The 16,420-nt window shown below is 41.4% G+C and overlaps 1 protein-coding gene across 1 annotated transcript in view; it reads right to left on the reverse strand.

The window, feature by feature from the left end:
* LYPD6 (LY6/PLAUR domain containing 6) overlaps positions 1-16,420 on the reverse strand; it is a 104,250-nt gene that overhangs the window by 30,465 nt on the left and 57,365 nt on the right. The window contains exon 2 of the mRNA XM_089689368.1: positions 6,845-6,955. The gene's annotated coding sequence lies outside the window, so the exon portion shown is untranslated. The remainder of the gene's footprint in view (positions 1-6,844; positions 6,956-16,420) is intronic.

Raw genomic sequence — 16,420 nt, forward strand, 5'->3', positions numbered from 1 at the left:
GGACATATCACGGGTCCAATGGGATCATTCACAAACCGCAGCACAGCTCACACATGTACAGTGGGAAGCCAGTTGTGAAGCAAGAGTCACAGCTAGCTTCCCACATTAAACATGCTGGTACCGGGGACCCAAAGACCAGTGAAGAACCGGGCGGGGTGAGGACAATGCTGGATCCTTGGACTGTTAAATGTCTTTTTATGAAAAGTCAGCAGCTACAGTATTTGCAGTTGCTGACTTATTTTTTTTCTTTCTAGGGTGAAGATCCTCTTTAAGTAGGGTTCCATAAAAAAGCTTTTTATATTCTAAAACAATTTTTTAAATGATTTTGATAAGAAAATTGGTCAAAACAATTAGTGTCAAGTTAACAGATGCTGCTAAATCTGGTTTTGGCACAGATGACCTCTGATCATAATAGGGTTAAATAAAACCCATGTTTCAGAAGCTGGTGGGGCTTAGCAGAATATATTTATTTTTTGTTGTTTAATGATTTATGCCAAATGCTTCAAAAAGGAACATTGACAGAACAAGCATGTTATTGATGTACACTAATGAAATAACATTTAATCTCTGAGCAACAGCCGGCATGCGTGTTATACTTGGCACCGATTCACAGGATGTTGTTCCAAATTAAATCCACCTAAAAAGTTCTGGAAAAACAGAAAATCCCATAGACTGGTTTTGTTTATTTATTTAAAAGGAACTGCTTTAATAACCCTAATCCTTCGGTGTCACGACCAATGACACCAAAGTAATTAATCCCATTGGAGAAAATGCACGGGGAAATTACTGATGAACAAAACACAGGATGTAGAGTTTTATTCTTTCAAAGTAAAACAAATATACACTCGTGACCATGGAGAAGTCATGTTTAAAAGGTAATGGGGCTCATTTTCTCTAGTGAAGCAAAACTGGGACAACTAATCAGGTGCTAACTTTAAACGCATAAAAAATTGGCTGCCACTTTCCTTTCCTTTTTTTTTTAGTATATTTACTCTAATTATATTATAAGTAGTTTTTTTTATTGCTGCATGCAAAACTGACTTATACGGTTTTTTAAATATGCACTTGACCATTCACCTTGTACCTGACAGAATCTGAATCAGAAATGTTGGTTGTGAAATTTCTGATCCGTACAAATGGGCGAGGCTCACCCAATGCTACCATTGCAGTCTATTTATTTTATTCTTTTTTTGCACAGTAAGTCCCTGACTTAACAAAATTTAAGTTGAGAACTTTCACAGAGACGAACAGACCTCGTGTTACGAACATTCGTAGATGCGAACAAAGCGCGGACGTAGCTCACGTGCCTGCGCTGCTGTGTGCTTACTGTATAGTGAGATAGTGTACTGTGCAGAGCCCAGGATGTCTGGAAGCAAGAGGAAAAGCAGTGGTGATGTGGAGGGGACTACTAGGAAGCGCAAAGCAATAACCATGAAAAAAAGTGAAAATAATTGAGAAATTGGACAGAGGCGAAAAGATGGTAGACATCGCTCGTTCTTGCGTATGAATGAATCATACGAATGAATGAAACATGAATCGTTCAACCATTGGCACAATTCTAAAGAAAGCCAAGATCATGGAACATGGAAAGTCTGCTGTGCCTATGAAGTCAACAATAATATCCAAAACGCGTGGTAAAGTGATAGAGGAGATGGAGAAACTTCTCAGTGTGTAGATGCAGAATCAGCATCAGCGGCGAGTCTAACTCAGCTTAATGCTTATTCAAGAAAAAGCTAAAAACCTATTAGAAGACTTGAAGAAAAAACGGGGTGAACAGTGTGCATCTTTTACTGCCAGCCATGAATGATTTAATAGATTCAAGGCTAGAGCCAACCTTCACAACGTAAAAGTAAGTGGTGAGGCTGCGAGTGCAGATACCATAGCAGCCCAAGAATTTCCAGCAACACTTAGAGAAATTATTGACGAAGGTGCTTATTTACCCGCACAGGTTTTTAATGTCGGTGAGACAGGACTGTACTGGAAGTGGATGCCAGAAAAATAAAAGTTACATCAGTAAAGAGGAAAAGGTGATGCCAGGCTTCAAAGTGGCAATGGACAGACTTTGTTTGGTGGCAATGCTTCCGGTGATATGAAACAAAAGCCTCTTAGTTTACCATTCAGAAAACCCAAGAGCCCTCAAAAACATAACCAAGGGCTCTCTACCTGTTGTGTGGAAGAGTAACGCCAAAGCCTGGGTTACACAGGCCATTTTCCAGAACTGGTTTTTCCACCACTTTATCCCAGAGATAGAGAAATATTGTTTGGAGAAAAATATCCCATTCAATATTCTTTTGCTGCTTGACAATGCACCAGGTCACTCCCAATTCATGGATAACTTTCATCCCAATGTCAAAGTCTGCCACCCTGCCACCTACCAGCCTAAACGTCATCTGCCACCGAATACTACTGTGCTCATCCAACCTACGTCACATTTTTTGTCAGGCAGTGAAAGCTATTGATGAAACAGGAACAACCTTACGACAATTCTGGAAAAACTATAATATCTACAATGGCCATAAAAACATCAACTTTGCTTGGCTTGAGGTTTCGGCTGTCACCATGAATGGGGTTTGGAAGAACCTTTGCCCGCACTTTGTTCATAAAGTTCATGGACTTAAAAAGATGGGTAAGGAGTCCAAAGAGGTCTTAGTGACCCTTAGCACGAAGCTGGAGCTAGATCTGCAAGAGAATGACTTCACTGAACTCCTTGCTGTGCAACATGAGGAGCTTACTAAGGACCTGATGGAATTAGAAGCCCAGCAAAAAGATGAAGTGAGCCAAGAGGAAGATGTAACTGAAGAACCAAAGAGATTCACAACACAGGAAATGGCAAGGGGATTTTCTTTACTTGAAGAGGCACGGTTAGTTTTTGAGGCACAGGACCCCAGCGTAGAACTATACACAAAGGTTGCAGCAGCCATTCAGAATGCCATCCAGTGCTACAGAGTCATCTATGATGAGAAAAAAAGAGCTACTACTCAGACATCACTGGATCATTTTTTTCAGAGGGTAGACAGAATTGAATCCATCAAAAAACCTTTGTCATCAACATCAGGTGTGAGTGAAATTCCATCTTGCCCTCCATCTTCTATTGTTGATGATCCTTCAGCTCCATCAACATCAGCTGTGGGCCAAATTCCATCTTGCCCTCCATCTCCTATTGCTGATGATCCTTAAGCTCCAACAACAACAGTTGTGGGCCAAATTCCATCTTGCCCTCTGTCTCCTATTGCTGATGATCCTTCAGCTCCACCATCTCCCACGTACCCTCCCTCCTCCAGTTAGTAACTCTCTTCCACTATATGACAGTTGTGGTACTGTACTGTACCACCATTTTAAGTAAACTGTAAAAGTAAAAATAGTTTATTTACAGTATTTTCGTGTGTGTTTGGTTTTTTTATGTTTTACATTGTATATTTGTGTCAAAGGTGTATAAGACTCACTTTCTCGAACTTACAAACTGATCCGATTTACGAACGTTCTCCCAGAACAGAACTCATTCGTAAGCCGAAAATACAAAAATGTATTTGGTATGTTCCACTGTACCCTCTCTTATTTTGTTTTAGTTTTATTCTTAGTCAGACACTCTCAATCACCCCATGTTCTCCTATTAGTTTTTGTTTTATCTTTGCTAAATAAGTAGGGTTTTTAGAGTTTTTTCACCTATATGAATTACCCAAAAATACATCCCTGCTGGAAAACTATATCAGATTTCACATCTGTGTCTTCTTGGTGAGCTGACACTGCCTGTGGATTATGCCAGGTCACCAAGTTGCCAAACTGTTTTTGTGTCGTATGTCTTTTACATTAAACTAAATTTGAGACAGAATGTACCATAAGGAGCATTTCAGTAATTAAAAAGAACCCATTATCAATGGCCATTTGTAATCTGAATCTCCACTACTGAAAGTGGTTATAAACCCTAAACATTTTTACCTTAATGCATTCCCTGCATTAAGCACTTGCCACTCGCTAATAGTACATATACTGCTATATACAGCACAGCTAAGCCAGGTGACATACTGCTACATCGCTTGTCACATGTGAACTAGCACGTCCCCTGAGGCACGCAGAGGAGCGATCCCGTGACTTCTGTGTCCACTGACACTTTTTACCCGGCCGCTGTGAGAGGCCGGGGTATCATGGAATGGCTACGACTGTATGATCAATGTAAACAAAAGAATCATGAATGGTTTCTATTTACAACTGCGTGCAAACTGTTGTGAAGCTGTGTCAAGAAATGAGACAGGCCATCAGTACATCACACAACTGAGCATGTGCAGAGCAGGGTGAGACAGTATATTACTGGATTTGAAACAGTATAGACACTTGTTTTTAATTTTTTACATAGCTATACCTGCAAAAGAGGCCAGCTTGAAGTGATCTAGCAGGACTTAAAGTGGAGTTCTGCTGACTTAATAAACACACACTCACCTGTCCCAGGGTCCAGTGATGTACTCACCCGAGCTGTCCCTTCTATCCCTCTTCTCTCCCCGATGCCGGTATCTCAACTGTGGGCACCAGGCTGTGACAGCTTGTGACTTTACAGCCAGGTGCCCACTGCGTATACGCGAGTCAAGCTGCGCCTCCTGATTGGTCCAGTAGTCTTCTGGGACCTGTCATGTATCCCAGAAGACTGCGGGAGGAAGAAGGAGGCGGAACTGAGCAGGAAGTGGAACGGGCACCTGTCAAAACCAGATATCCGCTGTCCCCCAAAAAGTGCTAAATATTGCAGTGGAGGAGGCAAACAAGCAGATCTTCCACTTTTGGGTGGGTCTCCACTTTAATTTTCTGACTAAAGTTCCACTTTAAGGTAAAAAATATGTTTCAGGGTGTGTATCACCCCCCCATACTTACCCTCACTTGATCCAGCACTGTGCCTATCTGTAGCAGCTCTCTCCTCTTCTCCCTGGAGGACCAAGGAAGAGGAGGGTTTGGGGCTGCTCTGTGTAATACCATTGCACAGAACAGGTAAGTATAACCAGTTTGTTATTTAAAAAAAAAAATTGAAACATCAGACCAGATGGTTCTATTGGGATCGGTTTTGTTTCTCTGACGACTACTCTCAATATGTCTGAATTGTTGTTCTGCTGCTCATGCATGTGCAGCTTGGTCCACTTGCACACCACATGCAACCTCTAATCTCCCCTTCCCCTCTCCCCCTGTCTCCCCTTCTGCAATTCTAACTCTTTCCCTCCACACCCAATCTCCTTCCCCCCTTTTTTTCCCTCCCCCCTTACTCCCTTCATTTCTTTTCCTTCTTCTGATAATGCTTATCTACTCAAAGAACAGTAAAAACCACCAATGCACATTTCCATGGCCAGTAGCCATTAGATAGCATGACAGCTCAACAATGTCAGAGATTGTAACTGATGGTTTTAGGTCTCTATAATGTCACTCGGAGTTCCCACCCGAAAACTTACTTTCTACGGACTCGCCCTTTGGATTACGATTCCATCTGCTTGATTTGTTAGGAATGACACCGTTATTTCAAACAATCGTTTTGTATTTCTCTTATGGGATGTAATATTTCTTGTCTCACAAGCTGTTTAATGCTTATGGTTCTTTGTATATTTATGTGCATCCATAAATGAAAATAAATAAACTTTACAAACTCTTGAACCATTATAATAATGCAATCTTACCAGTCAGTATTTATTATTTTTGTATCTTCTCTCCCTGTCAGAGAAGTGTCAGGCTATGAGACTGTCCTATCTCCTGTCTGAACTCCGTGCTGGCAACACTAATCTTTATATACCATAATTGATGTCAGGACAGAAAACAGATGTTGTTGAATGACCGGTTTTCTCCTTGTCCAACAGTTGGAGGAAAAAAGTGTCAGTTATCAGCCCTCAGCTCAGGTAGGAGATAGGTCAGCGTCCACAGGGGTTTTACAGCTTACCACTCAACTAACATTTCTGTTATGACATGGAGAGAATACAACTAAATAACAGCACACACACCAATCCCTAGAGTTCCTTTCACATGGGCGTTCTGTTTTTTTTACAAGTTCAGTCATGTTTTTCCATGAAAAAAATGGATCAGTTCACATCAGTTTACATCCATTTTTCATCAGTTTACATCCATTTTTACATCCTTTACCAATGCAAAAATGGACCGTATGTCTGTATACATCCATTTACATCTGTTTTTTACATCCTTTACCAATGCAAAAATGGATCTTATGTTAGTGTACATCTGTTTACACCCATTTGTTTTCATCTGTTCCTTTTTGTTTTTCTATTTTAACGGAAGAAAAATAGGGTTTTTCTTCCGTTAAAAAAAAAAAACAGATGTTACCGAATGCGGACATTCACAGATGTAAACAAATGATCATTCGTTTACATCCACTAGTCCATAGAAATACATGGGTGTCCGTCTTTCATCTGTAATTGGACAGATGAAAAACAGACACTGAACGCTCGTGTGAAAGGGGCCTAAGAGGTAAAATCTAGTGTAACAATTTAAGAGCGGATGTTCACATTCAATACTCATTGCTTATGGTTTCTATGTAGGCCTGTTGACAGCTTTGCATATTTCGAGATGACAGCAGTTTTGGTGGATCATGAATCTGTTTCTAAGCCTCTACTCCATGCTGCCATAAAATTACCGGTAGCATAAAAAGTATCACAATTATTTAATCTTTTCATCTTTTGGTGATGAATTCCCAGAGAACGTTTTGAAGGATGCAGTAACATGACCAGAAGTACTAGGAAGTTTTTGATGCTAAAGAGAAGGTCATGCATTGCTTACATATCTAATAAAAATCCTGGGATTAGGAAGGAATTGATAAAAACTGATTTACAGATAACATAGTACAATAAAAGAACTGAGCACTACTTACAGTCATTGAACTGAATATCCCCCCACCGTATGGAAAGAAGTATTTCAGCCTTAATCCTTTAGGTAAGGAAGAATCAATGTCATACCCCAGCGCTGCATGTCCATCCATAGCCTGGAATACAAATAGGTTTGTTAACTTCTTCATATTTTTACCCATTGATTAAGTAGTAGTTAAATGTAAACACTAACTGAATGAAATTTGCTAAAAAGACAGTATACCATGAACGACTGTGATTACATACAAAATACGGTTTTTGCATTCTTTTATTCTTTGATGCATCTCAGTGCTGCTGGTCACTTGCAACCTATTTGTAGCCACTTCCTGTTTATGTGCACTCCATGGCATTCCCTGAACAAGGATCTTCATGGCAAAATCACCAAGTATTAATATAATGGAAGATTTAAATATATAGAAAAGGCCTTTTAAAATTAGATTAGAGTGGCTGTAAACCACAGACATGACATATGAACAATGCATGTCCCTCTATAGGGTGTACTTGTCTCAATTCAAAGCACTACGTGTCATCTCTGCCTGCTGCTTTATTCCTCTGCTATCAGCATGAATCACTTTTGACAAGTTTTCTTGACACCAAGAGGAAAAATGGTTACAGGGAAGGGAACTCCAGCAGATTGAAAGCCTTAGCTCTGTTCCTTTGAGCTGTGTGGAGGTGGGTGTGTCCCTTTAATTCAATCAACTCTCAGAGCTCTCCTCACTGAACTCTGCAGAGTGTAACTTCAGCTCTCCTCCCCCTTTTTTCTGAACTCTCAGAAAAGCATTAAAATTCAGCACTTTAAATGGCTGTAGAGAAGAGAAGACTGCAAATGAATAAGTACAACTTATGTAAGAGGACTTGTTTTATCTCTGTGTATCACCCGAGGCCAGTCTCTTCACTGGGTATGTGTGATTTACAACGACAACGACTTTAAGCCTGTATATAAAACCACGTACAGCGACATCTTCTAATTCATCTCAATGCAGCTCTATTGCTGCAAATGTGTCCACGCACATTGTGCCATTTAGATCCATAGTCTAAAGCAGCGTTCAGAAAGGTAAAAAAAATGCCTAAAACCTGAATTCAGAGGAGGAAAGTGTTGGGAAAATTCAGGTCGTACACATGAAAACATTTGTGCTAACATTAACATACAGTGCACAGTGCAAATGTATTCTATTGGAGTGCAAGAGCAGTCTGCATCCTAGCAACAGCTTCCATCAGAAGTTGCCTGCTTCCTAACAACAAGGGACGCTAGGTGTCTCTTTAAGAGCTGCCTGTGTGCTAACAACAACGGACGCTTTGTGGGGTCCTGGCAACCAATAGGACCAATCTGCACTATACACTGTATACATGTAAAACGTACGCAAAAGGCCTGCATAGAATTATACACCCCTAGGCAAAATTGTCTGCCAGCTACAAATCCACTGCTGCAGCTCACTAACTACCATGAGTACAGTTGCTCCAGTAGGCAGTACTAAAGAGGAGTCACAATATTCCTTGAATTTCAAATGAAGGTAATGACCATCACTATGTTCCAGAAGCCACCTTACCTACAGAACCAAGAATGGAAGCCCCTCAGGTGGATAACTGCAGTTGTTCTAATACTAATGGCTGTTCTATAACATCAAAGTCAACGTAATTAAAATGTACTGTGTTCCTAATATCAAACTACGAGCTGACTCTGCGGGTTTGGTTGTAAAACAAACATCACTTTGTTAGTTATGGGATTAACCACCCCAAGAAAAGCTCCATAATAACAACGTGTAGCACAAAGTCCTCTGGTCAGACGTTGCCAAGAGCACAGTCAGCGGGAATGCATCGCTCCTCCAGAAAAATGCTGATGAGTCTGTCTCAATGCAATCTGATGTCTACAATAGACTGCTATCCCTTTCATAACCTGCAATGTTCAGAAGATGTAGTGTCTTCTGTATGACTAGAGCAAAGTTCACAGCTTGGAGGGACTATTTAGATTTTGGTTCCTTTTTTTCTCAAAAATTTTCTATTTTTAGATCTGCTGTATAGATCTATATAAAGAAATGTACTGCGATCTTAGAAACAGTATTTGTTGTGTTACAGAGAACCAGCCATGATAACGTTATGGAATCTACGTCTATAGTCTAAAATTATTGTAATGATGCAGGAATACATAAAGAATAGATTTCCCCTCTGTTTAGATTGACTTTGCCTATGCCTGACATTTTAGCTTGAGTTTGGGGTCAAATGTCAAAGTTTGACAAATGTGGTCATATCAATGACCTAACCACAAACAAGGTCTTCCAGCTCCTGAGAGTGTATAACAGTAATTAACAAATGCCCAATGTTAGGAAAAGACAAATACAAGCCTATATTCACACGTGCCAGCTGCATTTTCCTTTTAAATATGTTAAGCAAAAAAGGCACCTGGTACCCATCCCTATAGCATTCATTAGTGAAAGTAGAAAAAAGTACATGTGTATTTGCCCAACAAAACACAGTAGAAGTATAGGGGCCCAATGCACACACAGTCTAAGTATAGTGATCCAATACACATACAGTATAGGTATAGTGAACCAATGCACACACAATATGTGTAGTGACCTAACACACAGCATGTAAGTACAGGGACCCAACAAGCACAGTATAGATATAGTGACCCAATTCACAAACAGTATAGGTTTAGAAACCCAGTACAGGGGGTATACAGGCCCAACACAGTATAGGTATAATGTCCCAACAAACACAGTATAAGTATAGTGGCCCAAAACACATAGTATAGGTATAGTGGTCCAACAAACACAGTGTAAGTATACAAAGCTTCCAACAGTCCCTGATTTTGAGGGACTGTCCTTCTTTTGGAACAAAGTCCCTCTGTGCCTTCTTTTTCTTCATTTGTCCCTCATTTTGATCTGATCTATATAGTTGTATATAAAATGCATTATTTATCTCTAGCAGAAAGTGTTTTAAAGTGCTAAACATTTCATCCAATTTCCTAACTGCTGCATTTGTACATTTCAAAAGCCAATATAAAGGCCTAGTAGTGGTAAAGAAAAAAGAACTTGTGGGTTTAACCAATTGTTTTGTAGTATTATTATCCTTTAAGGTGGGCATGTGAGAGGGGTGTGTCCTAGGCTTACATACTTTTGCTAATAGGTGCCCCTCATTCCCATCTCATAATGTTGGGAGATATGGGCATAGTGGCCAAGCACACAGTACAAGTATAGTTTAGTAGCGTATAGTTACTCAGTACTCACAATATGTATAGTGACCCAACACACACCAGATGATTATAGTGTCCCAGCACATAGTATACTGTAAGTATAGTATTCCAGCAAACACAGTAGTTACCCAATGCTCCTGGCTTAGGTATAATGCCTCAGCATATGCAGTATAGGTATATTGACGAAGTACAGGTATAGTATCCCAACAAACACACCATTCCATAGTGCTCACAGTATTTGTATAGTGACCCAACACACATAAGGGTTGATTTATTAAAACTGGAGAGTGCAAAATCTGGTGTAGCTGTACATGATAGCCAATCGCCTTCTAACTTCAGCTTGTTAAATTAAGCTTTGACAAAAAAAAAAAAACTGGAAGCTGATTGGCTACCATGCACAACTGCAGCAGATTTTGCACGCTCCAGTTTTAATCAACCCCATAGTATATAGTGACCCAGTAATCAAAATATTAATTAGAAAGCTTCTTCCAAGAGTATCACATGGCCATTTGTGGCCAACTGCATACGGTTGTGCATAATAGCACAGTAGCTGTTATTACCTTGACCTTGACAATCTGGGGTCTTGGGTTCAATTTCCAGGGGATGATGAATAAGGTGATATATTTACAGTAACTTATTCCTTACTATCAGACTTCCTCCTCTTTGCAGGTCCAGTCCCTGGCAGCCGCTTTCCTTCATTGCCTGACCAGTTGCAACTCTCTGATGTCCTTGTGTACAATGCAAGACCCGCAGTCATGCAGTGTACATGAGGATGCGGAGGAGCTGCCCCGTAACATAGGAGCGCCAAACATTGGAGGCTGTAAGGTGAGTAAGAAGCAAAAGTATATCACCTTCTTCATCAGCCCTTCGGCAAAATGAGCAGTTAACCTTCGGAGTAGTGAGGAGGACCCACGGCAAGGGTAAGGGCTTTTCTTCTCTAGAGTTCTGCTTTAATGGTCTATAGAGTTTACAGAATAAATTTGAGATATAGAATTAAATTAATATAGAAAAAAAAAATCAGTGTGAAAGACATTTATATAGTAGAACAAGAATAGCATTGGTAAGATAAAATAAAGATAGGATTCCAGGTTGCAGAGGGATCGTGGGAAAGGCGTCAATGGTCCACCTCCTGACAGCTGGTCCATCTTGACGTTCTCCTGGCTCCACTGTCCTTTGGACCTTAGGTAGTCAGAGCTGGAAGTGTAACAACTCAATTAAAGATGCATAATTAAGAGGCAAACGCCATCAGTGTACAAATTAATCTTGCGACTGTGGAAATGTGACAACCGGTTTCAATGACACATTGATCTCATGGTACAATTACCGCTCGTTTTATTTGCTCAGTCTGCAACATGACAGTCTGTCATGTAGAAGAAATTAAAGGCTGCTTCTGTTTACTTTGTGACTGGGGGATTTATATTCAGGAAGGAATTAGCAGGAATTCCCCCAGAGGAACTAGAATGATACATGAAGTTCCCAATTTGAAAAATTGAAACAAAATTCCAACCAAACGGCAAAATACACAACTGAAATACCACGAGGATACAAAGATCCTATCATCTTCCTGTATAAGAGCAAATATTACAATGAAGATAAGGAAAAATTCTGCTATAGGCATTATGAGGGAATATTATGGGCAAAACAAATTGAATCATTTGGCACTGGTAAGTGTAACAAGAGTGTGCCAGCTTATAAAAGTCACATTTCCATTTATATTATATTGAGTTTTGATGCAGCCCTGATGAAGCGGGAATTTTTTTCTGACTCCCAAAACGAGCTGGATTTTTTTTAATGTAAATCAGTAATTAATTTGGACTCTTAATCTTTGGTCTGGCACTCCTTCCCTTGGTGCATGTTTTTTTCTGGCTTCCGAAACGCGTTGGATTTTTTTAGTGTAAATCAGTAAATTAATTTGGACTCTTAATCTTTGGTCTGACACTCCTTCCATTGGTGCATGTTTTTTTCTGGCTTCCGAAAGTTGGTCCGTTTGAATTTCAGGAGTGTTGGCAATAATTTCCTTTGGATCTGAACTCAATGTACATATAAAAAGAAACAAATTACGCCAGCTATGATTGTGTTGGAAACTTAATTACATTTTGTGTTTAAAGTGTTAGTTCTCCTTTTCAGGAAACAATTATGGTGAACCAACACCCTACACCCTCAACACCCTACACCCTCAACACGCTATTCCCCCCTGGTCCCCGCTGCACTACTTATAAGCTCCATGTGGGAGTGAAACGTGTTACATTGTGGAAGCACCAGATGGTATAGAGTGGATTATTCAACAAAATTAAAATACTGGCTTTTACTACGATGAACATCTCACCTTTTTTTTTCTACTTGGATAGACTTGGAGGGGCCAGTGACTGTCGGGAGCCTGCATCCGGTGTCGGAGGCATAGTGGGGTAATGTGCCTACAGCGGAATACAGTTGCGTTCAATACCCTCTTGCACTTACCCCCCATGGGTGGTACAGTTTCAGCTTCAACACAGCTCAGCGCAGCAGTCCTGGAGTTTGAAAACCACACTGTCCCTTTCCTTTTATTTCCCTAGGGAAGCCAGGATGGATCAGCGTGGTCATATGCTGGCGCTGACCAATCGGAAAACTGCTCTGATCCATCCAAGGGTCCCTAGGGAAAGAAGAGGAAAGACAGCATGTTTTTCAAACCCCAGGACCGGGGGCGGACTGACAACTCATGGGGCCCCTGGGCAATAGGGGATCATGGGGCCCCTGTGTCCTTGCCCACACTCAAAGCACACCCAAAAAAAGCCTATAAAAAAGGTACCAGGGGCATTTCATGGGGCCCTCTACAGACCCCGGGCCCTCGGGCAGTGCCAGAGTGCTCGAATGGTCAGTCCGCCCCTGCCCAGGACTACTGCACTGAGCTGTATGGAAGCTGAAACTGTATTACCCATAGAGGTAAGTGTAGTGGGGACTGGTTGGGGGACAATGGGATGAGGAGGGTGTACATCGCTTTTTCTAAAAAGGTGAACTAACACTTTAAATCCAAGTATTGTTGTTACCTGAATTTGACCTGATATCAGTCTCTTACAACCCACAGTACAGCAGAGCTCAGACTTGGAAAGGAAGACACAGCACAAGGAGACAATAGGCTGTGTTGTGCTCATGTGATAATAAGGAATATTCAGAAAGGAGAGAACAGAGTGACAAGGAAATGAGCTCATCAGTCAGCTGCTTCACCTTTTACTTTCCACAAGCTGGGGATAGACAAGATCTGTATGTTTTACTTACAGTGGAGCTCCACCCAAAAGGGGAAGTTCCGCTTTAAGCCTTAGTTCCCCACTCCCCATCAAGGATTGGCACCTTTGGGGAGCGGGTACCCGAATTTGACAGGTACCCGCTCCCACTTCCGCTGCAGAAGTTGTCCTCCCCCTCACTCTCCCCGTAGTCTTCTAGGACACATGACAGGTGACTACAGGGCGCATTCACAAAGCGCAGCGCTTATCGTGCATGTGCAGTGGGCACTCAGCTATCACAGCTGGGTGCCCATACTGAAGATGCCAGCGCCGGGGAGAGAAGGCTGGTGAAACTTGTGGTGGTAAAGACACTGCTGGAATGAGGAACAGGTAAGCATCTGTATTTTAAAAGTCAGCAGCTACAGTTTTTGTAGCTGCTTTTTTTTTTTTTTTTTTAGCTGGAACTCCGCCTTCATTGCAGATCTCCTGCCCTACCAGACAGGACTATACTGTGTGGCAGATCTGTGTAAATCTCAGTACTGGATGGACACACATACAAGTCATTTGTCAGATAAAACAGCTCCTTTGTATATGTTTCATCTGTTCATTTAGCTGTCGGCCTGGAGTTCAGCTTTTATTTTCAGCACCAAATGATTGCGCTCAAGTGAATTTTCATCATCATTTATTTTTAGACCTGAACTCATACTGTATGTGGTATGTCAGCACATTTATCACACCCGAAATACTAATATAGAACGCCCAAAAGAAAACAAATAATTCTATACAAGCCCAGCTTTTAGGTTTGCGTAGAGCAAGAGCAAGGAAGGGTTGGATTGTATTGCTGGCCTTGTCCTGGATGGAGTGATATTTGATCACTTCCCAGCCCAGGGGCCACTAATCTTGGAACATTAGAAGCAATCAAAACCCAACCGAGCTTCTAACCCTTTCACACTGAAAACAAAATAAAGTTTGACTGCTGTATGTTTCTCCATTGGAGAGACTTGCCCTTGGTGACCAAGTTGCATTGTTCACCTGAATCTGGGATCACCGATGGTGTCTGGTTGATCACAAGTCTGGTTGAGTAGAATTACAAATTTGTTGGCAGTTGGAAAAGTTGACATAAAGGGCTCATTCACACACATTTTCCTCATAATGCATGTGTGGTGGTGAACGTTGTGAAATTCATTGTGAAGGACGTTGTAACAAATTGCTCTGCTTGACTTTTTTTTTTTTTTTAAATGTCGCAAAGGCCTCAGGTGGTTTGGCCCATACAGCATTTTTGGGCACCTGGGAGGCACAGGCGCAGCATAGAGTCAAAATCAATAACAGGCTAAAATATGCAGCGGGTGTATGCTATTCCCAGCGGTGCTTGCAGTTAGGACCAAACTACGTTCAAGGACATAAGCTCTGAACAAGGAATTCCTGCATACAGAACATATGTCCCAGAACACATACAACCCAGTTCACACTACATGCGTTTCAGTATGCTTTTTTTTTCCACCATCCAAAATGCACAGAAAGTAGGTTATATGGTTTTCAATGAAATAGTTCACATCAGTGCTTGCATTTTCAGTGCGTTTCAGTTGCAGAAAAAAAAAAGTGGAACATGCTATATTTTTCCTGCACAGTACTGTACTGGAACACGGTAAAACACATAAAAGACGCACTGGAATACACAAAAATGCATTGGAACACTCATGTCCCCATTTAAATTGAAGAAAAAGAGGGGAAAAAATGAACCAGAACACATTAAAAAAAAGCACCGGAACGTGCCAAAAACCATGCATCTGGAACACATCTGGACTGTGTTTTTATGGTGTGAACTGGCACTAAAGGGGAGTACCATGCAGAAAAGGTGCATTGAAGTTAAAGCAGAGCTCCAGTCTCCATAATCAATTTTTTTTTTGTACATTTAAATTAGAATTAGAATACTGATAGAACCGTATTCGTACTGGTTAGCTTAAAATCTTTAAAAATGTACGTGATCTCAGACGCAGGCAGGTGGCCATTTAGGATGTGGGCATCTGAAGCCCACTTGTGTCTTTTTCCGGGATTCGATGCAGCTGGCTACCCAGTATGCACCTCCCGATCTCGAGCCTGCGCAGTAATGACATGGTGCGGCGTACTGTGTTTAGTACAGGTTGCCGTAGCAATGGCGGCATCACAAAAGTACTCACCCTGTTGCTATGGCAACCTGTCAATCATATTACATTATTAGGCTTCCCAAAGACTCCTAGGATAGAGGACGCCGATATCCCAGGAGTCAATGGGAATCGCCTAATGACGTCATCGTCTAGACGGCCGGGACAGGAAATGCCACCTGTAGAATTATAATAAAAGGTATTTAGAACAAAAAATTATTACCATTTCGTACTTTACATTGGAGGGGCATTTGACATATTTGAAGTTTAAAAAAAAACTGGAACTCCACTTTAAAGCAGACTTTAACCCCAAATCACATTTTGAGCTGCCCTGACACCTACCAACCCCCCCAATTATCCAATGGACATTTTTTTTTTTTTCTTTAAGTATACCTTATTCGAGCTGCAAAGTAGCCTAGGCAAGAGTTTTCCCCATCCCCCCACACATGCACAAATATGCCACGGGGTACATTTGCACACACACCATTTCCCGGCTATCTGTGCAAGCAAGTATTGTAACAGGGAAGGTGAATGGGCACCCCCTGAACCCGAAGGCCAGACATAGCCCTGTGGGTGTTATCTGCACATGCACAAATATGGCGGCGCCGGGGGGAGAGCAGGGCTAAAAGTGGAACTCCGCTGTAAGGGCCCGTTCACATCAGAAATCTGCATTCTGTACACGTTTCCGGCACCGTGTTCAAAACACTACAGTTGTGGTCTGCAGCGGGTGTAAATGTTAACTTAACACCCCAAATGCAGGTCGTCAATGCAGTGCATAGCATAGTAGTACCATCTGCTCTGTGAGGTTTTTTTTTTTAAGTAGTATATGCGCTATGTTAGGTGCACCTGGATCGCATGTGAATCGCACAGGAATACGCAACATGTTCCAATGCGATTCGTGGTGTAAATCAGCCCTAACAGGTGTGCTTCACAACGCTTTGTATGCTACACCCACACATTCCAAGCTCCCAAAAACGCTTATTTTTTACACTATATTCATCCAACTGCTTGTGTGCATTTGGTGACAATGACAGTTCACTGAACTCCATG

Source organism: Staurois parvus, unplaced genomic scaffold, assembly GCF_062004578.1.
Source record: "Staurois parvus isolate SC_StPar_1 unplaced genomic scaffold, SC_StPar_1.0 ptg000471l, whole genome shotgun sequence".
Lineage (NCBI taxonomy): Eukaryota > Metazoa > Chordata > Amphibia > Anura > Ranidae > Staurois > Staurois parvus.